Source organism: Nomascus leucogenys, chromosome 11, assembly GCF_006542625.1.
Source record: "Nomascus leucogenys isolate Asia chromosome 11, Asia_NLE_v1, whole genome shotgun sequence".
NCBI classification, from domain to species: Eukaryota; Metazoa; Chordata; class Mammalia; order Primates; family Hylobatidae; genus Nomascus; species Nomascus leucogenys.
Window position 1 is genome coordinate 42627223 of NC_044391.1, and position 26845 is coordinate 42654067.

General features: G+C 41.5%; 1 pseudogene across 1 annotated transcript; it reads left to right on the top strand.

Annotated features, from left to right (window-relative positions):
- The first annotated feature begins 10631 nt into the window (after positions 1-10631).
- On the top strand, positions 10632-11515 carry LOC100584072 (annotated as a pseudogene). The gene has a single exon (XR_004032393.1). The product of XR_004032393.1 is annotated as a 40S ribosomal protein S2 pseudogene (transcript).
- Positions 11516-26845: the final 15330 nt, after the last annotated feature.

Here is a 26845-nt window from a genome sequence, read left to right on the forward strand (position 1 = left end):
GACTGTTAAGTTTATCTTTAATACTCTAATGTACATCTAGATGAAAAATACGGATACTCGGCTACCGTATAATACTGTCAGATTTTTAATTTCAGAAAGGGTAAACATTGCCAAGTTTTGAAGGTCTGCGTCAAGGATACTGACATAATTTTCAAAGTCACGGGTAATACTGCAGCACCTCCCCTTAACATAAACCCAGGGGGTTGACACCAGCACATCTCTCCCTAATCTATCCTGTGCATAACAATTTTGCCTCAGAGCCTTCCTGAATGTTTGCAACTGCACAGGCAGAAGTGGGTTTTGCAAATGAGGTGGGGGTGATGTATTTTATTGCTGATACTGTTTCACCTGTATTTAGTTCCACTGACATGGCAAACCCCATGGCCAATTGTCCTTATTATAGCCCCTGTGTATTTCTCCCCAGCACACTTGCACAGAGGGAAGATGTGAGCATGGAGCGTACTTAACTGCCAAGCTGAATGGCTCTGTAATGTAGCTTCAGTGTGGCATAAATTAAGCTGTCATTTTTTTGGCAGCAAGTGCAGAGAGGCGATTTTCCTGTACTGTAACATTTGAAACAACAATTTTCTGGCTCCAGTACTGACTGACAGTTCTGTGTGATACATTCTCAACGTGTGTGCTTCAGGGCTGCAGCTGGAAACTGCCTTCAGGGCAAGGTATTGTCTCTATTAGCAAATCCTGGCTGTGGTTGCCCTAATGCAAACGTTTTCTGACTCCTGCTGCTGCCAGTCAGCCCAGGGAGGCTGCCACTGGGCCAGCAAAAATGGCACTGCGGATCCATCAGCCTGAGCAATGGTTTTAAGCATGTTTCAAATATGCAAAATCGTCTTTTATCATGAAAATCAGATTGTATATTCTTGTGTGCTGGCTCTGTGCAAAACCTTTTGTAAACAGGAAGATTTCCCCAAGCTGGGCTGAGGTTTCATGGGTAGGAAACACTGCTGGATGCTCTGAGGGGCCTCTGAGGGTGGACTGGGAGTGCTACTATCACTTTTTGTCCTGTGCTGCCGGTAAGCTATGGTGGAGAAGTAGAATGTTGGTAAAAGTAATGAGAGGTGTTGGCGGGAGGGTCTCCAGAGGGAGCACAGCAAACTGCTCTTTCTTTAAATGTCCTCTATCCCTGCCTTCCTCTTCCCTACCCTCACAGGTGACTGCAAAGCAATAAGGGCACCACTTGCCAGCTATCTTGAATACACATAAAAGGCAGAAAAGGTTACCTTGAAAGCAGTCAAAATAATACAACTGTAATCACATCAGTCAGGATGCAGCAGGGAGAAATAAGTTATGCTAAGCTTGTACTTGCATCTGAAGTTGTTGCTGGCATCCTGGAATGGTGTCGCTCCTCAGATCAGAACCAAGGCTTTCACCAGTATACAGTTAGGGAAAACTGCACCCAAACTGACTCCAGAGTGGCTTGTGATCATGTTTCAAGAGCTCTTCAAGGAAGAACCGACGTCTTCCTTGAGTCGGAATAATCAAGCTATTTGCTGAGTAACTTGTTCACAGCCAGTAGGTTCTTTCTTGCTTAGAACCTAAGTCTTTATCTGTGTTAGTTTCCCTTTATTCTGTTTGGTGTTGTCATTGGGTTGCATAGAAAAATGTCATAAACCATCCTCATAAAATGCCATTTAAAGGCAGCCCATCCTCAGATTCAAATACCTTGGTTTCTACAGTTTTTCACATTGATTTTGTGAAGCATTCACTTATTTGTCCAACCAGTAAACACGCAATGCTTGCCAATGGGTCAAGGACTGCCCTAGGGAAACCAAGGTAAGTTACAGATTAAAATCCAACCCCCCGTTCATGATCATGGGCATACCTTCCTCACCAGCCTCATTTCCCACCACTTTGCAGGCTCATACCTGTGATGTCAACCACACCTACTTTTTACCAGTGTGTTAGTCCATTCTTACACTGCTATAAAGAAATACCCCAGACTGGGTAATTTATAAAGGAAAGAGTTTTAATTGACTCACAGTTTCACAGGGCTGGGGAGCCCTCAGGAAATTTACAATCATGGTGGAAGGGGAAACAGGCACGTCTTACACGGTGGCAGGTGAGAAGTGAAGTGCAAGCAGGGGAAATGACAGACACTTATAAAACCATCAGATCTCATGAGAAGTCACTCATTATCATGAGAACAGCAGGGGGGAAACCACCCCCAAGATCCAATCACCTCCCTTCTGGTCCCTCGACACGTAGGGATTACAGGGATTACAATTTGAGATATGATTCAGGTGGGGACACAAAGCCAAACCTTACCAATCAGCAAGAGTCAGCCACTTTTTCTCTTACTTTCCTATCATGGCTCCAGTGGCTTATTTATGGGAAAGAACCACTCATCCCCTTTTCTTCCTAATTAACTCCCAACTCAGACAGGTAGCCTTCTCTAACCAACTCCTGAAGCCTAATTGGGGTGAGGCATTTCTGTTGTCTGTTTTTTGAGGATTTTATACATGTATCTCTTTCCAATTTTAATATTTTTAAAATCTGCCTATTTCTAAAGCTACACATTAGATTTTTTAAGATGGGGACTAGATTTTCCTCTGTAATCCTGCCACAATGCCTGCTATTTAATAGGTATTTAATACACTTAAGTAAATAAATGAATACATTTATGGTTTTTATCCTCAAGATACATCCACAAATCATAAATCCTAAATAAGAGAAAAAAAATTCTCTGATAAAGGTTCCTTTTTTCTTGGGGTGGGGATGGGGGTGAGAATTACTATATAGGTCATTCATCTTATATTTATTTTATGATGTACTAACAAAATCCATTTTTTGCCATTGCTTCAAGTTCCCACGTTGCTAGTTCATGTTCAGCCCATGGTCAACCAGCTTCTAAATGTTTTCATGCGGTGCATAATATCCGGCCATTCTCTAGAGTGTATTTCCACAATTCACTGAGCTATGATCATCCATATTGACTTTTCATTCAGTTTATTCTAAGCCACATTATGAGCTTGTCAAAACTATTTAAATGTTTTCTCTGCCCATGAGAGCACAAGACAAGGAGAATATATGTAAAAGGAACAGGGGAAAAAAAATGGTAAAATACTCCTCAGCCTCTGAAGTCAGGTTCTGGCAACCCCAGAGTTCTCAGAACCTGGGTGCTGGGGGATGGAGGAAACAGGCATGCAGAGACCTGGTTTCTGGTCTTGAGTTCAACATTTACTACCTGTGTGACTTTTGGTAAGTCACATAACCATTTCTGAGCCCAATGATACTTATACTACATATAGGATTTTTGTGTGATGATGTATATTTTAAAAGGTCTGAAAGTTGGGACTGATTAAATGAGAGTATTTTTGTTATTCTTGACATTTCAACAGCCATACTGATTTACAACCAATAGGAAAATAATCTCTGCTCACTGCCCACCTTTTTCTCCATCTCTTCCTTCTCCTCACAATTATCTCCCTAAAACTTATGAATTACATACCTGCTTTAGTAAAATCACTAAACCAAGTGCTACAGTAACCTGTTAACCAACCAACCAAACAGTGTGGGAAAACCCACTCTATTTAGCCTCAAAGGCTTACAAAACACTCCCACAGTAAAAGATAAACTGAACACAAGTATCTATATGATAAGTGCCAAGTGAGCATTCCCAGTACTTGCTATTAGAGGTGTAATGATCTAGGACAGCTTCAGGCAAAGATTATTCCCACCTGGAACTTGAAGTTTTAGTAAAATTCTAATCAGTGGAGATAACAAAAAAGGATATTCCACAGGGGAAGGGATGGCAGGTGCAAAGTTCTGAGGTAAAATTTGTAGACCCATGTTCATAGCAGTGTAATTCACGATAGCCAAAATACACAACCAAACAGTATTCATTGAAAGATGAATGGATAAACAAAATGTGCTATATACATAGAATGGAATATTTTTCAGTGTGAAAAATGAGGGACATTCTGACAAATACTACAGTATAGATGAACCTTGAGGACATTATGCTAAGGGAAATAATTTGTCATGAAAGGATTTAATGTACAATTTTACTTAGGTAAAATAAATCTAGAGTAGTCAAATTCATAAAAACAGAAAGTAGAATGGTGGTTGCCGGGGCAACCAATCTACTGGGAAAATGGGGAGTTTTTTGTTTAATGGGCACAGAGTTTCAGTTTTGCAAGAATGAAAAGGTAGTTGTGATGGTTGCATAAGAAATGGTGGTGCTGGTTGCACAACCATGTGAATATAATTAATGCCACTGAACTATACATTTAAAAATAGTTAAGAAGGTAAGTTTTATGTTATGCGTATTTCACCATAGTTCTTTTTCAAAGGTCAGAGGTAGAAAAGGGCAATTTAGAGAAAAATAAATAGATGGATTGGCTAAAGCCTAAGTTTCTGAATCCCAGAAAGATTCAGACTGGATCACAGAAAGTCTTCAGAGAACACTGAGAATTGCTGATGAAGAATTACTGAAGGCTTCTGAGTGGGAGAAGGACATTGTAGGAACTGTGCTTTGGGAAGCTGAGACTGGTGGTGGTATGCAGGTTGGCTTAGGAAGCCCAAAGGCGAAGGCAGGATCCCAATGTGATGACCTGTCATTACTTGAGGAGTGACATTGTGAAGGCATAAAAGAGGATGGTGGAAGAGGGCATGAAAAGGATGGGCTTGGTGGAAAACTAAGATTACCTAGGGACTGACTAATTGAAGGTAGGGAATAGAGTAAGGGGTATTAGAGGTTGTATTAGTTTGTTCTCATGCTGCTAATAAAGACATATCCAGGACTGGGTAATTTATAAATGAAAGAGGTTTAATTCACTTCACAGCTCCACGTGGTTGCGGAGGCCTCACCATCATAGCAGGAAGTGAAGGTCTTACATGGCAGCAGGCAAGAGACAGCTTGTACAGGGGAACTCCCATTTTAATAAAACCATCAGATCTTGTGAGACTTACCACCACAAGAACAGTATGAGGGAAACCACCCCCATGATTCAATTAACTCCACCTGGCACCTGGCTCTGCCCATGACATGTGGGGATTATTACAATTCAAGGTGAGATTTGGGTAAGGACACAAACAAACTATACCAGAGGTGGTTCCAAAACTGTGTCAGAGAGATTTGAAAACTAACTGTATTATCAAAAACGGCAACATTAATAGCTTGTTTTATTTGGTTTCAAGGTGCTGAATTGAATTCAAGACATGTTGAATTTGAGAAGATCATGAACTACATAAAAGAAAATACCCATCAGGTGATTGGTGTTCAACAAAAGATCAGGACTTGAGATAAATGCCCAAGAGTCATCTCTTAAGGAGTAGAAAGTAGGCTATAAACATGAGAAGGGAAGGAACAGTATGGAAAGCCCCCAGTAGGCCAGGTACCCAGTGAGAAATTTCTGAGGCCTCCAGAGCACAACCCTGTGGCATAGGTGGGAATATCGATGCCAATCATAACCCCCAGAAAAACCACAATCTTGAATGTCATAATACCTAATATTAAAATCCTGAAAGATCAAAACCCCTAAAGTCTAAAATCCCTAACATTTGAAATCCTAAAAGATTGAAATCCTAAAAGCCAAATTCTGGGGAAGGGATTAGTGCATTTCCAGGTGTAGCAGGACAGCTGCATCGTGTTAAAAGAAACTACTACCTTTTATTGTTTTTATTTGTATTTGGCAGAAAATTCAGATGAGTGGATTGGCCACTCCACTGGGCAACAATAAAAACTTCAGTGTATTTATTTTTATTTTTATGTAGATACAGGGTCTCACCATGTTGCCCAGGCTGGAGTGCAGTGTCTAGCCACAGGTGCAATCATAGCTCACTGCAGCCTCAAACTCCTGGGCTCAAGCAATCCTCCCACCTCAGCCTACCAAGTAGCTGGGACTATAGGCATGCACCACCAAGCCAGGCCAAATTTTCAGTTTAAAAATGTGTCATTTTTCTGCATTGGCACTCTTCCCAGCTGATAATGGATAAAAGCCACATTTGCCTAAAGAAGCCAGCAAAGTTACTGTTTCAAAAATAATTCTGTGCATTGTAGGATGAAAAGACACCTAAGCAACAGTGTTGCTGTGTGATTACCAGTATTGTTTCCACCAAATTTGTGGTCTGTATACCAGTGCATGTGTAATAAATTTCTGAGTATCCAAAGCAACATAGAAGCATGGAACAGAAGATGAGAAACTTTAACAGGGAATGCTCAAATTGGTGTGTACTGAATCATGGAAGAATTTCAAAAAGAGCAGTGTCACATAGAAAATGAATATGAACATATTCTCCAAGGAGAGCCATGCCCCACCCCTCCCCTCAACAAAAAATCAGCTATTCATCGCAATGCAATACTTTAAAATACAGTTGATCCTTGAACAACATGGATTTGAACTACATAGGTCCACTTATACATGGATTTATTTCAATAAATATATTGGAAAAGATTTTGGAGATTTACAACAATTTGAAAAATTTCACAGACAAACTCCATAGCCTGGGAATATCCAAAAATTAAGAAAAAGTTAGCTATGTCATGAATGCATAAAAAATACATGTAGATACTTGTCTATTATATTATTTTCTGCCATAAAATATACTTACATCTATTAAAAAAGTTAAAATTTATCTAAACTTATATACACAAACACTTATAGATGATACATGTGCATTCAGTCAAGTAAACAAATGTACAGTTGCAGTATTAAATCATAACTGCACAAAATCAACTGTAGTACACACTGTACTACTGTAATAAGTTTGTAGCCATCTCCTGTTGCTATTACAGTGAGGTCAAGTGTTGCCAGTATCCACTTAAAATGCCATGTGACACTAATCATCTCTGCATGAGCAATTGTCTCTCCAGTAAATTGCACGTCACAGTGAAAAGTGATTTCTTGAGATTCTCCTATATTTTTCTGATGTTTAGTGCATTACCATAAACCTTGGCTGACACCATGGGACCCACGTGAAATGTTACTGGTGATGTTAGAAGTGCTCCCAAGAAGCAGAGAAAAGTCATGACATTACAAGAAAAAATTGGATTTCTTGATATGTACTGTAGATTGAGGTCTACTGCTATGGTCGCCCACCATTTCAAGATAAATGAATCCAGTGAAAAACCATTATAAAAAAAGGACAAAAGAATGTGAAGCCATTGCTGCAGTTATGCCAATGATAACTTGGCAGTTTTTTTGAAATACCTTTTTATCTTGTATCAGAAATGTAGCTTTTATGTGGGTGCAGGATTGCTACAAGAAAGGCATACTGATAGATTCTAATATGATTCAAGGAAAAACAAGTCATTATATGCCAACTTAAAGCAAAAGGAAGGTGAAGGATCTGAAGGTAGAGAAGTTAATGCCAGCAAAGGATGGTTTGATAATTTTAGAAAGAGATTTGACTTTAAAAGTGTCAAGATAACAGGAGAAGCAGCTTCTACAAACCAAGAGCCAGCAGGTGAGTTTCCAGACACCTTTTAAGAAAATCATTGAGGGGAAAGAATATCTGCCTGAACAGGTTTTTGTTGCAGACAAAAATGCTCTATTCTGGGGGAAAAAAAATGTCACAAAGGACAAGTATTAGTAAGGAAGAGAAGTGAGCACAAGGAATGATCGTGGGCAGGAAGAGGCAAACCCTACTGTTTTGTGCAAATGCAGTCAGGTTTATGATTAGGACTGCCCTTATCTATAAAGCTGCTAACCTCTAAGCTTTGAAGAACAAAGATAAATACTAGCTGCAAGTCTTTTGGTTAGACAACAAGAAGACCTTGACAATGAGAACCTTTTTCTAGATTGATTACATCAATGCTTTGTCCCTGATGTCAGGAAGTACTTTGCCAGTAACGAACTTTTAAAGTTATTTTGATATTGGACAATTTCCTTGGCTACCCACAACCCCATGGATTCAACACTAAAAGTGTCAAAGCGATCTACTATTCCCCAAAGTCAATGTCTCTAATTCAGCCTCAGATCAGGGGGTCATAAGGACCTTTATGCCTCATTACACACAGTACTCTATGGAAAGGATTGCCAACACTGCGAAAGAGAACCCCAATAGAGGCACCATCATGAAAGCCTGGAAGGAGTACAGCATTGAAGATGCCATCATTGTTAGAGAAAAGGTTGTGAAAGCCATCAGCTCAAAACAACAAATTCCTGCTGGAGAAAACTGTGCCCAGATGTTGTGCATGACTTCACAGGATTTAAAACAGAACCAATCAAGGAAATCATGAATGAGATTGTGAATATGGCAAACACAAAAAAGGTGCAGGGTGAAGGATTTGAAGATATGGATCTTCGAGAAATTCTGAACCATTCCCAGGCAATGAAGAAGAGGATGTAGGAAAAGCAGTGCCAGAAAACAAATTGATATTAGACAATGTGGAAGAAGGGCTCTAATTATCCAAGACTCCTTTTGACTTCTTTTATGACATAGGCCTTTCTATGATATGGGTGCTGAGGCTAAAGTAAATGGTGGTGTATTAGGTCCGTTTTCAAACTGCTATGAATACTACCTGAGGCCGGGCGTGGTGGCTGACATCTGTAATCCCAGCACTTTGGGAGGCTGAGGCGGGCGGATCTCGAGGTCAGGAGATCAAGACCATCCTGGCTAACACAGTGAAATCCCATCTCTACTAAAAATACAAAAAATTAGCCTGGCGTGGTGGCATGCACCTATAGTCCCAACTACTTGGGAGGCTGAGGCAGAAGAATCACTTGAACCCGGGAGGCAGAGGTTGCAGTGAGCCAATATCAGGCCACTGCACTCCAGCCTTGGGGACAGAGCGAGACTCCATCTCAAAAAAAAAAAAAAAAAAAAAAAAGAATACTACCTGAGACTGGGCAATCATAAAGGAAAGAGGTTTAATTGACTCATAGTTCCACAGGCTTAACAGGAAGCATGGCTAGGGAGGCCTCAGGAAACTTACAATCACGGTGGAAGGAGAAACAGGCACCTTCTTCCCAAGGCGACAGGAAAGAGAATGAATGCAATCGCAGGAAAAACTGCCACTTTTAAAACCATCAGGTCTCATGAGACTCACTCACTATCATGAGAACAGCATGGGGGAAATTGCCTCTGTGATCCAGTCATTTCCCACCAGGTCTCCCCCTCAATACACCAGGATTACAATTCAAGATGAGATTTGGGTGGGGACACAAAGTCTATATCAGGTGAAAAAAGGATTGGTAAGATATAAAAATATTTTTAGAGAAACAAAAAGTCAGGTAAAAATTATGGTGTATTTTCGTAAAATTACACCAAGTGCGTCTGCCTCTCCTGACTCTCCTTCCACTTCCTCCACTCTTTCACCTCTGCCACCCCTGAGAGAGCAAGACCAGCCCTTCCTCTTTCTCCTCCTCCTCAGTGTACTCAACATGAAGACAAGGCAGGTGAAGAGTTTATGATGATTCACTTTCTAGAATAAATATATTTTATCTTCCTTATGATTTTCTTAACAATATTTTCTTTTCTCTAGCTTATATTTATTGTAGAATACTATATATATATATATATATATATATATATATATGTAACACATACAACATACAAAATATGTGTTGACTATTTACATTATCAGCGAGGCCTCTGGTCAACAACTATTTGTTAAGTTTTAGGAGAGTCAGAAGTTAGATGCAGATTTTCAACTATGCAGGGAATTGGCATCTCTAACCCTCGTGTTGTTCAAGGGCAAACTGTATAGCTAATAATTGTAAAAGTTGACATCATCTCTTATGGACCTACCCCTAATCTATCCCTGTAATATATTTTCATATGTCAAATTTTCTTTTTAGTTGCTGGAGGGTATTGTTTCTTTTTTGTTGTTGTTGTTTCTTACAATTTTACAATTTTTAATTGTCAGCATTAATTTTTACAATTTGCTATGCCATGTTGCTATGTATTTCATCTTTGCTTTATTTCCAGTACTGGAGATATACATTGGGTGAAGACTTTTAGAGAGTTATAACTTGTTTTATACATTTTTGCAAATTTCACTCCAGGAAAGCACACTATCACAGTGTTGACTTTGTGTGTAAGCATTGTTCGTGTATGTAAAAACATTACAACTTCTTCAATAAATGAAGGAATATGTGGTGTTGACCCATTATAGTTTTAGATGGGTCTCAGCAAAAGACTTAGATTGTCACAGTATTTCAGATGATCGCAGTCACGACGCTGAGGGCACACAATTACCAACCATAGTGACAAGCATTGATACACTTTGCTTTTTTATTTATTTATTACGAATAGGGTTTGTCTGCTAGTAACTGTTATACTTGTGCAACTGTCATTACTATACCTGTTTATACTTTCAAAAATACGTATGTTATTATTGCCTTTTTATTATATAAAGTGGCCTATGAAGGGTTCTTTCATGTTTTTATGTTTCAGATAAATCCCTTTTTAAAAGAGTAAATTAAAGTCTTTAAAATGTTTTTAAATTATTTCTTCCAGAGTTATATTTTTGGGGTTTTGATCGTTCAGGATTTCAACATTCAGGATTATGGCATTCAGGATTGTATCTTTCAGGATTATGGCCCAAACCCAGTGATAGTCTCACTTACAGGAGTGGAAATTGAGGCATAGAAAGGCTAACTTGCTTGCACAATTCCACAGGCAAATAAGAAGAGGCAGGACCAGCTTCTTTTCCGAGAAAACACCAAATGGCGGATGACGCCGGTGCAGCGGAGGGCCCTGGAGGCCCTGGTGGCCGTGGGTTGGGGAACCGTGGTGGCTTCCGTGGAGGTTTCGGCAGTGGCATCCGGGGCCGGGGTCGCGGAGCTCGCGGAGGCAAGGCCGAGGATAAGGAGCGGATGCCCGTCACCAAGTTGGGCCGCTTGGTCAAGGACATGAAGATCAAGTCCCTGGAGGAGATTTATCTCTTCTCCCTGCCCATTAAGGAACCAGAGATCGTTGACTTTTTCCTGGGGGCCTCTCTCAAGGATGAGGTTTTGAAGATTATGCCAGTGCGGAAGCAGACCCGTGCCGGCCAGTGCACCAGGTTCAAGGCGTTTGTTGCTATCGGGGACTACAATGGCCACGTCAGTCTGGGTGTTAAGTGCTCCAAGGAGGTGGCCACCGCCATCCGTGGGGCCATCATCCTGGCCAAGCTCTCCATTGTCCCCGTGCGCAGAGGCCACTGGGGAAACAAGATCGGCAAGCCCCACACTGTCCCATGCAAGGTGACAGGCCGCTGCGGCTCTGTGCTGGTGCGCCTCATCCCTGCACCCAGGGGCACTGGCATCGTCTCCGCACCTGTGCCTAAGAAGCTGCTCATGATGGCTGGTATTGATGACTGCTACACCTCAGCGCGAGGCTGCACTGCCACCCTGGGCAACTTCGCCAAGGCCACCTTTGATGCCATTTCTAAGACCTACAGCTACCTGACCCCTGACCTCTGGAAGGAGACTGTATTCACCAAGTCTCCCTATCAGGAATTCACTGACCACCTTGTCAAGACCCACACCAGAGTCTCCATGCAGCGGACCCAGGCTCCAGCTGTGGCTACAACATAGGGTTTTTATACAAGAAAAATAAAGTGAATTAAGCATGAAAAAAAAAAAAAAGAAGGGGACCAGAAAGAGCATGCGTGATGGCCTGAACCCAGAGCCCATGCTCCTCCCAGACTATTCCATGCCGACTGTTTGGGAAGACACATATCCTGGTTCCAGCTCTGCAGATCATGTGCTGTGTGGCCCTCAGGAAACATCTTGTCTGAAACTCAATTTATTCTGCAAAAATACACATTATAGGTTATTAAATGCAATTATAAAGTTCTTTTCTAATGCTAAGATTCAGTCTGTAAATTTGGATTGAAGATGCTGGAATGAATAATATATCTGAGAGACTATCAAGAAAGAGAAACAGAGATAAGAAAAGGGTATAAATAACAAAAGGTTGAGGTAAAGAAGGTCTACCATTAGAACAAGTGAAGAGAGAGAGCCGAGAGCCAAGAAGGCAGAGAGAGTGAGCAATGAGAGATGAAGAAAGAGGGTCAAGGTAGTGTTCCTTTATAAAGGTCATGAAAGAAACACTTTCATAAGAGGCAGACAATACGGTCAAGAAGGATAAACTTTGCTATTAGGCTATCAGGTTCGGCCATGTTGGGTGCAGAAAGGGTGGACCCTGCATAACGTAGGGACACAGATCAGGTTGCAAGAATTTAGGAAGAAAGTGATTAATGAGAAAATGAAAATGAATATAGCATTGCTTGCTTGAAGTTTGAGTGTGATTCATATTTCATCTATTTTTATGATTAAGTTATTGGAAAACTTTTAAAAGCATTTTTAGAATTAAGAGGTAAGAAAAGCTTTTCACCTGGGGGTTGAAACCTGGACTTCAGATCTGCTTTTGTAAGTAGCTATGTGCATGGTTAAGAAACAGCCCAACCAAGTTTCCATTCCTCAATCAGAAAAGTTCCCGACTTCTTAACATGAAAGTTGTACACCAGGTTTGCAGATTTAGTTTCCAACAGCCCTGCAAGGTAGGTTTTATTGTCAGTCCCTTTTTACAGATGATGGGACAAAGACAGAGATGATTACCTAAACTTACTTGAGGACACATAGTTAGAAGGTGTTAAAGATGGGCAGTTTAAGCCAGGATCCCAGTGAGTAACAAGCAGATGCAAAGTCACTCAATATTTTAATTTACTTGTGCCATCTTGTCCTAAGTAAAATAAATTCCCACTACTTCTTAAGCTTTGTGAAATACAGAAACCAGCTTGACTTCCATTTTATCTTCAGAAATGCCCAAGGTGCTGTGAATCCCATACTGGGAGTTCTTGAAATCCTTATTCTGAAAAGTGTGGTCTACAGACTGGCAACATCAGCATTACCTGGGAGCTTGTCAGAAATGCAGGGGTTCAGGTCCCATCCCAGACCTACTGAATCAGAATTTGCATTTTTTAACAAGATTCTCTGAGTAGCCCACATTTAAATTCATTCTCTCTTTCTCTCTCTCTCTCTCTCCCTCTCTCTCTCTCTCCCTTTCTCTCTCCCTCTTACTCTTCCCATTCTGGTGTTCTATCCTGATTCTATCAATTTGCTCTCCTCCTTTCCTCAGCATGTTGACTTGTCCAGCAGAGCTTGTTTTGCAGAATTCATCCAGGAATATTTATTTGGCACCCAATACCCTATGTTTTCTTATCAAATGAAGAAGTTATTTTCCTTAAATAAATGTAACCTTTATTGATTTTCATAGTTCTCTAGTTCCAAACTTGACTAAATGCTATCTGTTATGCCCATAATGTGACACACAAGTCTTTAATGGCATGAGGCTAGGCTTTCCTATTTCTTGAGTCCTGAATGATGTGTATGGAGATCACTTCTCTACCACTTATCTTCAGATATTTCGATACTTTTGCATACCTTTATTGCCTGCTAACTGAATTACTACAAGTCCTTTCTAACTGGTCCACTGCCAACTTCTATTAGCAGATTCTCCTGTATTGAAATTGCTGCTGCCAATCAGGCAGCACCACCTATTCCAATGTTCATTCAAATCACCCTCTTCTAAAGGTATTGGCTTTCATTTCCGACCTTTTGCACCAATAGGAGACACCCCATACTGCTGAGAGTTCCTGTCTTCCCACTTTGCTGTTTGAATGTAGGACTCTATATCGTGCAACTCCAAGTCAAAGAATCACATCCAGTGGAATCTGGGAGGCCTTCTTTCTTCCTACTTGCTTTTAAAGCAAACTCAGAAGACATGGCTGTTTGGTGACTGTTCTGTTGCTCACAGGTTTCCTGGCTGCATAGGGTTGGTTTATGAAATAGCCCCACACATTTATTATATCCACACTGAGTAGTGTCATTATAATTAAGTGCCTGTCACAATTTCCATTACACTCTCCTGTTTTAAGGGACCTAACATACAGCCATAAAATTTACTTTTGACTGAAACTTGGCATGTCTCAATCCAGCACCTACTCACTACTTTTCATAAACAGCATAAAATTATATTATGCTCCCCAAATGCTAGTTCACTCACAATACTTTGATGTACAGAAGAACAAAGATGTTACTTCTCTATCTCAGAATGTTCATTCATTGTTTTTCTAAATTGAAAATATGAATATGATAAACTTGAATGAAACTGTGCTATGGGGCATAAGAAATTTCATAACATCTGATTGATTTATAAACCTCATGCTACATCTTCAAGAATTAGCAGTGATGATTACATTAAATGCTACGAAATATATTCTCGTGTAATTTTATGTAAATAGCCTGAAGAAGAATTATAATACAGCATATTTTGAGGCAGTTATATCCAGCAACCCACCATATTTATAGCTTTTTCTTAGTTTTGCTTTAGTAGAGTAGGAGTAAAAAGAGAGGTAGAGAAAGAACGTGAACATGCCACTTTTATGGCTGAATTTCCAGATGGGTAAATATATTATAAGAAAACCTGAATGTGGAAACAAAAGCCACCAAGAACCCTATTTATAATGAGAAATACTCCTCCGAGTAAATGACTGTGGTAGATTGAATAATGACCTCCAGTGATGTTCATGTCTTAATCCCTGGAACCTATAATGTTAGCTACTTACATAGCTAAAGAGACTTTGCAGAGGTGATTCAATTAAAGATTTTGCCATGGGGACATTATCCTGGATTATCTGATGGACCCAGTGTAATCACAGGAGTCCTTATCAGAGTGAGGCAGGAGAGCCAGAGCCATGGTAGGGGATGAGACAATGGAAGCCACAGGTCAGAATGATGTACAGTCATGAGTTAAGAAATCATCAGCTTCTAGAAGGTGGAAAAATCAAGGAAACAAATTCTCCCTAGAACCTCCAAAAGGTAGGCATCCTGCTGACACCTTGATTTTAGGGTTTCTGACCTCCAAAACTTAAGAGAATAAATTTGTGTTGCTTTACACCACTAAGTTGGGGGCAATTTGTTATAGCAGCAATAGGAAAGGTATACAAATACTTTTGGAAATTAAAAATACCAGGAAGAAGAACACAGATGAGTCCATTATTTTTTAATGTTAGGATTTGTTAATGTATTTCAGAGATATAGAAGGAAACGCTTTGGGAAATCTATTTCTTAAAAACCTTTGAACTGCTTTTATTTATCAATGATTAATCTTTTACTTACTACTTTTTCTTTACTAGTAAGCTGATTTTAATTGCTCTGGTTCAAGAATTGGGTTACACAGTTATATTACGTACTTGAGGTTATCACCCAAAAGTAGCGGCTGCTTGTTTGTACTTCATGATGCATGGCTGATCGGATGACTTATGGCTAAGTGCAGCCTCCTTTATTGGTAGGAAGGACATGGAAAACATTTAGCTCTCATAGGCCTTTTAAGTAAGTTGCTTCTGGTAACACATGTATGGCTAAGCACATTTATTCAACTCTATATTCTTCTACCAGATGTGTATTAGACTTACAAGCACAACCCATTTAACTATCTCTTTCAGCTAACAGAAAATCCCCAGTCCTCTACTCACCTGTGTAAGCATAAGAGAGAAATGAAGGGATGCACCAGCTCCTGACAAAACCCTGGAACATAGGTTGTCCTGGATACAGGAACTTGTCGTGTTCACTTTCTTTATCAAATAATTTTAACAAATAATGAAGTAGGTGTTCAGCTACATTGTGACCAGATCATAAAATTGATGAGTCTCCAAATTACCTGAACTTCACAGTGACGAGTAGGGGAGGGGATGCTCCAAACCAGTACAGGAGCTACCAACACGACTTCCTCAACTTTGCATTTTGCACTGAAATAATACCAGTAAATTACATTCCCATGCAGCCCAAACCCTTGCACCCCAGATGCAGCTGAGAGGCATATGTGCCAGGACCAATGCTCTTTTAAAAGGTGCCAGAGCCTCTGGAGGAATGAAACAATTATCCTGGAGGCTTATTCCTGAAGCCCGCATCCTGAGCCATGTACAGTAATAGAGATCCAGATAGCAGACTGCATGCCAGTAAATAAATAACCACACAAGAATGCTACCCTGTCTCACAAATAAAAAACACCATGCACTCCAAAAGTAGGAGATCTACCACTTTTATGGCCTTAAATTCTGTGTTTTAAAATTCTATAAGTGATCAAATGGGACTGAACACTTCCTTCATACCATGATGGAGCCATTAGATTATTCTTACTTGGTTTTATACTAAATGGATACCTAGGTTGCTGAAAAGGAGCTGAAAATGGACTTGAATGCATGTGGAGGTCCTGTATTTGAAAATGTTTGGCACAATTTGGAAATGATGTATGGCTCTTATCCCTTTTGGCCTTGTAATAGTGTTACTTATGCATGTATCTAATCTCTACGCCTGGACTGTAGGCACCTAGAATCTAGGTATGACGAGGTACCTAGTCACTACACAATAAGCTTTTCTTGGAAAGGAGAGAAAGGGAGGAGAGGAAGGACAGAAGTAAGCTAGCCCTTTTCATTTGCTTCATGTATTTTCACAGATAAAAGAGGAAATATACTTCACATTTGGCTACAGGGGCCAGTACTCTTGGCTTTTCTATTGCTGGCTTCACAAGCCACCAGGGTGTTGGCACAAGAAGCACCAGATAAGGATAAAGAAAGAGAAGAAGGAAGCCTGGGCGGTAGTGGTGAGTCGGCAGTTTCACGATCATCCTGATGGATGTGTTGTAGCACCCCCACCCCCAAACACACACACACACATACATGGTCTCAGAAGAATCTCCCCATGAAGGACTGCCCTGGATGGAGGAAGCTGGTTGGAAACATGAGACTAGTTAACCTGTTTGCATACTGCCATTGCCTTCTGTGTACCTTCTCCTACAAGCAGCTGTTACTTAGTGTAATTAACCTGAAAGCCCAAATTTCAAGCTTGTTACCTCCAGTGGGTAACCGTAGGACTTCAGCCCTTGGTCTTTCTGGGTGACTGTCCCCCACTCAAAAATCTCTAGGGCTGATTTACACGTGTTTGTGAATCAGACTGAGCCAATGCTCCTCTGAGCCAAGGTTCCCCTTCCTAGGGAATTTGATCCCTTCCAGAGGGCAGTCCACTTGGGTTGACTGCCTTCAGCTCCTCCGTGGTCACAGCTTGATGCTCCGAGGTGACCACTGTCCTGGGAAAAGTAGTTTATGCTGGTTCCAGGGAAGTTTCCTCATCCCTCTGGGTAACCTGAGGCTGGCAAGTGGATTTGCCAAGGCAGAAGATCAGAGATTGAGGTTTGGCAAAAGGGGCAAGCTGGTTTCACAACTTTTATCGCCAGCTACATCCTCATCATCTTTCAGTGAATTTCATCACTGGGGCTCTGGATTCCACGTGGCCAAAGGTAGTGGCTCCTGTACTCGTTTGGAGCATCCCCTCCCCTCCTCCTCACCGTGGAGCTGGGATGTTGAGGGGAAAATTCAAATCAGGTTTCACTTGAGGTGGTAAGTCATGGTGGTGCCTGTGGAGTTGCCCCCACGCTCTCCCCTCTTCCTTTTGCTGGATCACAATCCTGGATTGTTCAGTCTCTCCTTCAGGAATTTTTTGCAGAGTTAGCTGAGCCACTTAGGAGGGAGGGTAGCACTTGTTTCAGTTCCATTTGCGTCCCTCACCCATCCCAGAGAGCCCTAAGCCTGATTCTTAGCAATACTACCTTCGACTCAGACACTACTCTCTATGCAACAAAATCAAAATCACAGCAGGCCTGCTTCGCTGAGTCTAAGCCTGTTGCCTTTGAGGGATGGGACATGCTTCCTCTAAATACAGTGGCCTCCAGTCATGCTGGACCATGCCCTGAGGGGCAGTAACTGGTCCCTCTAACAACTGAAAGACTGGTAGGGATTTTGAGCCTCTTTCAGATGTCTTGAAGTACTCTTTGAAGACACTGAAGGTGGCCTCCTTCTCCTCTAGGAAGCTGGAAGCCAGACTCAAAGCAGGATACTGAAGCTAGACCAAATAGGGCTTACTCAAGGCTGGCATAATCTGCACTGTGTCTTGTCACAGGGCCCTTTCTGAAACAGGGTTTCTAATCATGATACAGGGGGAGACTTGCTCCCCTGCTTGCTGCTAAGTCCTAGGACACCACCTGCAAGGCTGGCCATACTTCTGAACACCTGCCTAATCCCTGTCCCTTCTCTTACCAGTCTTCCTGCTACACCTACTCAGCCACCAGCTGTCCACCACCTTCTCCTTGACTCTGTGTGGCCTGTGACAGCCAATGTTACAATTCTTCCCTCTTTTTCAGTTTGCTGAATATTATTCCTTACTGCCTCAACCCATGGGGGGCATACTCGGGGTCAGGGGCTAAAAACAACTGTAATTGTGGCAAAGATTCTGGCCACACCTACCGCCTGCCACCTAGTCTTTCTCCAGCAAAAAGTCACTCTTAAAAATCTCTAAGCAATGCGGGGTAATTAAACATCACTTTCTAGGGACCATACTCTTTTTTTGTTTCTTCCTAGGGACAAAAGGGAAATGGATATTTTCTGCAAGTTCTAGAAGACTAACTGTTTTCTTCTCTTCTGAACATCTGACGAGCATTCTCTATGCCTGAGGAGGAGTTTTAACAAACAAATCAATTGGCTCCAATCTCTGGGGCAGTAGTTAATTTCTGGTGCAGAAGTGCATAATCCAGGATTCAAATAACCCCAGAGGAACCCCACAGAATGCAGCTCAAACAACCCATAGGCCTCACAGAGGCTGGTTTCAGTGTGGTCTATTGTCATTGAATCACAGATTTAACTAGATCTTTAGCCCACATCTGGGATATTTTAAAACCTTGATCCAACCCACCCTCTGAGTTTCCTCCTCCCTCCTGCAATGGTTTTTGGACATTCCAAGGAGAATCTTGCATCTTGCTCTATGACCCACCTGTGGCCCAGCTGTGGCCCCAGCAGTCACTAGTCTGAGCTGTGGTCATTGGTGCTACAGCTGGGCCACAGATGGGTCATAGAGCACTACTGCCACTACCACTGCTGTCAGAAGCCCAGCTTGGACACCCTCTGACTTCATCAGTTTACGACAGTGTGCTGCCATCTTGGCCACTGCTGTTATTATTTCAATCCCAAATGTTGAGTGCTGAAGGCAACCTGGCCTCAATGGCACTCTAAGAAGGGGACTCACTCTTTCCCTTTGTATGATATGCTCTGCTAGGTGGGGCCCACAGCAGGAAGGCTCAGTCCCCTGAAGTGTTAGGGAGTGTGAGTGGGCTTCTTTTCTTTTACTATAACCTGTAATAGTAATAACTCCAGGGAGATTGCTGGCAAGATGGCCGAATAGGAACAGCTCCCCTCTGCAGCTCCCAGCGAGATCAACGGAGAAGGCAAGTGGTTTCTGCATTTCCAGCTGAGGTACCTAGTTCATCTCACTGGGACTGGTTGGACAGTGGGTGCAGCCCACAGAGGGGGAGCTGAAGCAGGGTGGGGCATCGCCTCATCAGAAAAGTGCAAGGGGTGGGGGATTTTCTCCCCTACCCCAGGGAAGCCGTGAGGGTCTGAGCCTGAGGAACTCTGTCACAGATACTGCGCTTGTCCCACGGTCTTCGCAACTCGCAGACCAGGAGATTCCCTCCGGTGCCTACCCTACCAGGACCCTGGGTTTCAAGCACAAAACTGGGTGGCCATTTGGGCAGACACCGAACTAGCTGCAGGAGTTCTTTGTTTCCATGCCCCAGTGGCGCCTGGAACGCCAGCAAGAAAGGACCTTTCACTCCCCTGGAAAGGGGTGCTGAAGCCAGGGAGCCAAGTGGTCTGGCTTGGCGGGTCCCACCCCTGTGGAGCCTAGCAAACTAAGATCCACTGGCTTAAATTCTCACTGCCAGCACAGCAGCAGCCTGAGATCGACCTGGGAGGGTCTGAGCTTGGTGAGGGGAGGGGCATCCGCCATTGCTGAGGCTTGAGTAGGCGGTTTTACCCTCACAGTGTAAACAAAGCCCCTGGGAAGTTGGAACTGGGTGGAGCCCACTGCAGGTCAGCAAGGCTGCTGTGGCCAGACTACAAGATTTCTCTTCCCTGGGCAGGGCATCTCTGAAAAAATGGCAGCAGCCCCAGTCAGGGACTTATAGATAAAACTCCCATCTCCTTGGGACAGAGCACCTGGGGAAAGGGGTGGCTGTGGGCGCAGCTTCAGCAGACTTAAACATCCCTGCCTGACAGCTCTGAAGAAAGCAGCAGACCTCCCAGCACACAGAGTTCGAGTTCTGCTAAGGGTCAGACTGCCTCCTCCCGTGTATCCTGACTGGGAGACAGCTCCCAGTAGGGGCTGACAGACACCTCATGCAGGAGAGCTCCGGCTGGCATCTGGTGAGTGGCCCTCTGGGATGAAGCTTCTAGAGGAAAGCTCAGGAAGCAATGTTCGCTGTTCTGCAGCCTCCGCTGGTGATACCCAGGCAAACAGGGTTGAGAGTGGACCTCCAGCAAACTCCAGCAGACCAGCAGCAGAGGGGCCTGTCTATCAGAAGGAAAACTAACAAACAGAAACGAATAGCACATCCACTCAAAGACCCCATCTGAAGGTCACCGACATCAAAGACCAAAGGTAGATAAATCCACAAAGATGGGGAGAAACCAGTGCAAAAAGGCTGAAAATTCCAAAAACCAGAATGCCTCTTCTCCTCCAAAGGATCACAACTCCTCGCCAGCAAGGGAACAAAACTGGATGAAGAATGAGTTTGATGAATTGACAGAAGTAGGCTTCAGAAGGTGGGTAATAACAAACTCCTCCGAGCTAAAGGAGCATGTTCTAGCCCAATACAAGGAAGCTAAGAACCTTGAAAAAAGGTTAGAGGAATTGCTAACTAGAATAACCAGTGTAGACAAGAACATAAATGACCTGATGGAGCTGAAAAACACAGTATGAGAACTTTGTGAAGCATACACAAGTTTCAATAGCTGAATCGATTAAGCAGAAGGAAGGATATCAGTGACTGAAGATCAACTTAATGAAATAAGGAGAGAAGAGAAGATTAGAGAAAAAAGAATAAAAAGGAATGAACAAAGCCTCCAAGAAATATGGGACTATGTGAAAAGACCAAATCTATGTTTGATTGGTGTACCTGAAAGTGATGGGGAGAATGGAACCAAGCTGGAAAACACACTGCAGGATATTATCCAGGAGAACTTCCCCAATCTAGCAAGACATGCCAACATTCAAATTCAGGAAATACAAGGAACACTAAAAAGATACTCCTCGAGAAGAGCAACCCCAAGACACATAATAGTCCGATTCTCCAAGGTTGAAATGAAGGAAAAAAATGTTAAGCGCAGCCAGAGAGAAAGGTGGGGTTACCCACAAAGGGAAGCCCATCAGACTAACAGCAGATGTCTCTGCAGAAACCCCACAAGTCAGAAGAGAGTAGGGGCCAATATTCAACATTCTTATAGTAATAACTCCAAAGCAATAATAATAATAATTACATTTATTGAGTGCTTACCACACACAGTTCTAAGTATGTTACCTGGGTTTACTCATTTCATCTTTACAGACATACTCTGCAATAGCTTCTTTTTTTTTTTTTTTTTTTGAGATGGAGCCTCGCTCTGTCGCCCAGGCTGGAGTGTATTGGCGCAATCTCAGCTCATTGCAACATCCACCTCCCTGGTTCAAGAGATTCTCCTGTGTCAGCCTTCTGAGTAGCTGGGATTACAGGCATCCGCTACCACACCCAGCTAATTTTTGTATTTCTTGTAGAGACGGGTTTTCACTATGTTGGCCAGACTGGTCTTGAACTCCTGACTTCAGGTGATCCACCTGCCTCCACTTCTCAAAGTGCTGGGATTACAGGCATGAGCTACTGCACCCAGTCTGAAGTAGCTTCTATTACTAACACTCCCATTTTATAGATGAGGAAACTGAGGCATACACCAGTGAAGAATAAAGCTTACAAGCTAGTGAGGAGCAAAGCTGGGCTTGGAACCTAGGCAGCCTGGCTGTAAAATGTGTGTCTCTAATGCCACACTATTCTGCCTTACATGTATATGTGCTGAATGGTTGGATCATGGAAAGTTTCAGTGAAAACTATCATGCTATCTTCCAGAACCACATTCTCCTCTGAGGAGGACAAATGAAGGTTGGGTTTCAGTCATCATGCCTGCCCTTTTTTTTCTTTGTATTGTTTCTTAAGCATCTCAGAGTCCTCTCTTGGAATTTGGTTTCTATTTCCCCTCCCAACCTCCACCCCACTCCATATCATAAGACACGTCTGCATTCTGGAATATTAAACATGGACATGGCTCAAAGACTTTTCAGAGAAGCCCCTTGTTCTCTTGATAAATTAATGGACACATATAGGTGGGGGGAGTAAGCTGTTGTCTGCCTCCCCCAGCCAGGTGTATCTGAATTTCCACTCCAGCCAACCAGGACCTTTCTTGTAAAAATATGGAATATTTCATTATTCTTCCTCAAGAGCAGAAGGCAAGCTTTAAAGCCAAATTTCTGATGAGGCTTTGTCAGAGTGATTATTTTTCATCTCCTACGAGCAGGTTTTATTGAGGAAGGAAGTGAAAGACGTTAAGCGATATCCAGAACATTTAGAAGTTGGCCAGAGCAACCCGTTTTTCCCACTTTTGCACTGTTCTCATCAAACAGAGTAGAAAGATCAAGTAACTATAAAGGACTTGGCATCACCATGGTCCAATGCAGCTGTTCACACAGAACTGGTCTAAAAACGAAATGGCTCTTCCATTGTTTGCTTATCACTCACTTCGGATAGAGAATACAAGAGCAAATGACATTCTCCTTGGCTGTAAGTGATTTTATTTCCATGCAGCTTCCCTGCAGAGCCTCTTCCCGCCTCCATAGCCTTCTCCACTGCTGTCTCGACTTGCTTTTACCCTTATACCATTTTGCATTCAAGCACATTAAATGCAGCCCATGTTATAAAGCCATTATTTATTCCCGCATTGAAACACTGCAGGTCACCCAACACATGTTAAAGAGAGAAAACCCATCAACAAATAGGCCCTGTCCATTCAGCTCAATTGACATTTCCATTGTCTTTCGCTGAGGTCTCCGCATAACAGTGTACACAAGAGAGGATGTGGCAAGAACGTCCATTGGCTGCTGCCTGGCTTCTCTTCTGTAACTGAGCACCACTGGGCCAATGCTGAGGGGTTTTCTGGGCGTGTTTCCCTCCTTTGTCAATGTTAATGCAATGCCAAATGATAAAGATGCCCTTTGGCACTCAACACTCTTAGCCTTTAATAATAAACACTTTCTGCATCTCAAATTGCTGCTATACATGAACAGGTTTTAGTCAACCCCTGAAGCGAACATGTACCTTCTCATTACAGGGCAGCAGTAGTGAGAAAGCAATTCACTAAGCCATAGGGCTGGCAATCACCCATATTTTCTGCTATGAGTAAATAACTTCAATTGATTTAATCATAAAAGAATAACAGGAAAACTACATTGATTTCCAAATCCCTAATGTGAACATCAGACTCTATTGACTAGGCTGCGTCCAAGGAGGTTGTAGCCATTTGTATGAACTCAAGAAACATCAATACTTGATTATTACTCGAACAAAAAAATGACAATTTGGACCTATTTCAAAATGGATTGAAGTAATATTATGCAGGGTGATTGGGCAATCTAGAGTGATATAAGTGATAATACGCTGCAGTGCTCATTAGGTTAAAAAGAACAAAATCCATAAATTCTGGTGAACAGTTTTCTTGTTAATTGTAATAAGTCATTCACTTTCTATAGTAACAGTAATAACACACTAGACCTCTGTTTCTATTAAAGTAACCAAATGGGCTTGTCGAAAATTCATCTATTGCTCATGTAAATTTAGCTGCTAAGATCTTTGCACATAGAAAATCTCTCCATAAGTGGAAAAACTGCAGATTTTGCTTCAAACCACCCTTAAAAGAGCATTGGTTTCCCTGACAGTAACTGGTCAATTGAGGTGTAAAAACAACGTCAAAAATATTTAAGGAATATTTAATACAAAAAACGCAAAAGAATATAAATGTGCTTTTTATTTTAATACAGGAAAAGAATATTGGACGGAAGAGTTAAGTAGGTGAACATATGTATTAAGTAGAGATCACCTAAACCAGGACACTTTTGAGAGTAAGGAGAGGCACTATTAATAAGAGGCCAGGACAACAGGCATAAGCCAAGACTATTCCAGGCAAATTGAGACACAAGATGACTGTGGAGTTGGGGAGACTGACTATAAACTCTGTAAGTAACTTTGAAACTCCAAGCGACTCATCCACTAGTTTTGGTTTCTTACTTGCCTGAAAAATGAGATAATCTATAATCTCACAGATCTCTTCCAGCTTTAAAGATCTGGCTCTTACAGCAAATAGAATGGCGGTAACAAGGGACTGGGGAAGAAGGTAACGGGGAATTATTGTTTAATAGGTACAGAATTTCAGTTTTGCAAGATGAAAGGAGTTCCAGAGATGGATGGTGGTGATCGTTGCACAGCAATGTGAATGTACTTGATGTTACTGAACTTAAAATATACTTAATACTACTGTACTCAAAAATGGTTAAGATGATATATTCTATGTCACATGTCTTTTAGCCACACTAAAAAAAAACCTGACCCTAAACCAAATGATATGAGTGATTTTAATGTCATCCTTCTTTTACTAGTTACATTTTACTGCAAATGTTTCTTAACTATTATCTCAGTACCAATAGTTTCTTTTACCCTTTTGATTAAAGAGTAAAAGAAATTACTAAGCTTTACTGAAGCAAACAATGATTATTTTAATATAAATTCTTGTCGATTACAGAAAAGATAACGTAGGCTCTCTCCCATTCAAAAGACCCAAAATCCCTGATAATGTTTAAATACGTAAAATATTGGTGAGCCCCATATTAAGCACTTACCACATGCTGAGAATTCTAAGCAACTCAGTGGTCATAAGTAAACTGGTATTGCACTTTGTGTGTGCCTAGCATACAACTAGGTCTACTGGGACGTGGAAGTCATGTAAAAAAGAATTATCTGTCCTCAAGTAGCTTACATTGTTGTTAGAGAAATGAAATTAACACACAAAATAATTACTGAGTCATACTCCAGAGGGGATAATTGACTCCAAAGTTGAAAGAATATGCTGGGAATTTAGAAAAGGATGAAATCAAAGAGGATTGGATTATTCAGAAGTGATTATGAAGTTTGTAATTAGAATGTGGACTAGGCTTTGAAAACTATGTGAAGTTTGGCCAGATGGGAAGGGATCAGTAAGATCTTCTAAGCATGAGAATCAATATGAAGATGAACACGCAGAAAGGGGAATTGTGTCACTGGTCCAGAGACATGTGCTAGCATCTCATGGGAATATGCTTTGGTTAGGTGAAATCAGATAGAAGAGCATTACAAAATAAAACAATAGTTTAGGCATTAGGTGGAAGGAAATATAATGAATTGCTGTGTTTAAGTATCAGAAGCTTGTAACATGTGGTAGGAAAGATTATTTTAAAGATTATTATTATTAGCCTCTTTCAGATGTCTCCAACCAGTAATATCATTGGCTTGTTCCTTTGCCATTGCTCTTGTGCTGTTCTGCTTTCCTGTTAAGTTAGTTGATTCTATTTCTACTTTTGTTATCAATCCACAAGATCCAGAGTCATGTCTTTTTAATCTGTTTATTCCCCAGAGTGTTTGTGGGTTTGTGGTTTTGGTGCTCAATAAATGTGGATGTAAGTGCAATATCCCACCTTTCAATCTGTTTGTAGAAATCCTAACTATCTCTGAGGACTACGTAAAGTGCTGTCTTTGTCGGGCAGCCTTCTCTGATCACCTCAGCCTCAGAGAATGGTCTCTTCTTGCTTGGAATATCTAGAGTTTTGGGTTTTAACTGCTGTCACTGCCCTCCTCACACAGGGCTTTGTACTGTAAGCACTGTGTACATGTGTCTCAGCTCTACTAGACTAATTTTTTTGAGGGTAGGTGGAGTTTCTTCAAATCTTGCCAAGTCTCATAGTAAATAACATGTGGCATTGCCCATAGTTGGATTTCAATGTGTATGTACTGAATTAGTGTGACTGAACAAATGAATGAACTGAGTAAATGAAAAGGGCAGGTTTTGAGGAGGTAGTCAGACCATAACTGATTCTGCCCAACTACCCCCTTCATTCATGCTTAGATTTCAGAGTTTGATACATAGTTTACATGGGTGTTTTTGTCTCATAGGTCCCTATAAAAATAATGATTGTCATTCATTTGATTTCCCAAGTAACCAAGAACCACAAGTCCTTTTGTGTTAAATCCTTATTGAAGAATGTCTTTATGATAACAGGTAGAAGAAGTTCATTATGATGTCCAGATCATTATACAGTCTATACAATATTAATTCTTCAACAGCTATGAAGGTGCTTAAGACTCTTCACTTTTACTGAGTTGAAAACAGGTAGCTGTACTTTTTACATTACGTCTGTAACATTTTTGTCTCTCTTCTCTTAGATGTTGGTATTACTACTTCCCGTAGCCTTCTCCCTTCCTCTCTCATCAATTTAGCTTATTTAATCAACAATTGTTTATTGACCGTCTATTATGTGTCTTTAAATCTGCTATGGACCTGAAAAGCAGACATCTCAGTTTTTTCAAGTAGCATTGAAAAAATAAATTTGAGTGCAGAGTCATGTATTAGTAAAACATCCACACTTCGGTGCATGGATTTTGGAAACTCTATTTTGGATTCAGATTGAGGAAGTAGATATCTCACTCTCAGCTATATTCCAGAGAACAAAGTCAGTTGAATAATTAACTAGGGGATGAGTACCATATGACTGGACTGATAGTCTCTAAAATGGATTTGATAGCCAAAGAGATGAAAGGATTGACTCCATTCCTCAGAGAAACCAAGTTGCAATTCGGCATCCTGACTTTCTCCTCTTGATCTTGCCATTAAAGCATGTTATCTCCTCATAATAAATCACTGGAGAGGTTGTTAGAATAATGGAGGAAAACAAGGGAGAGC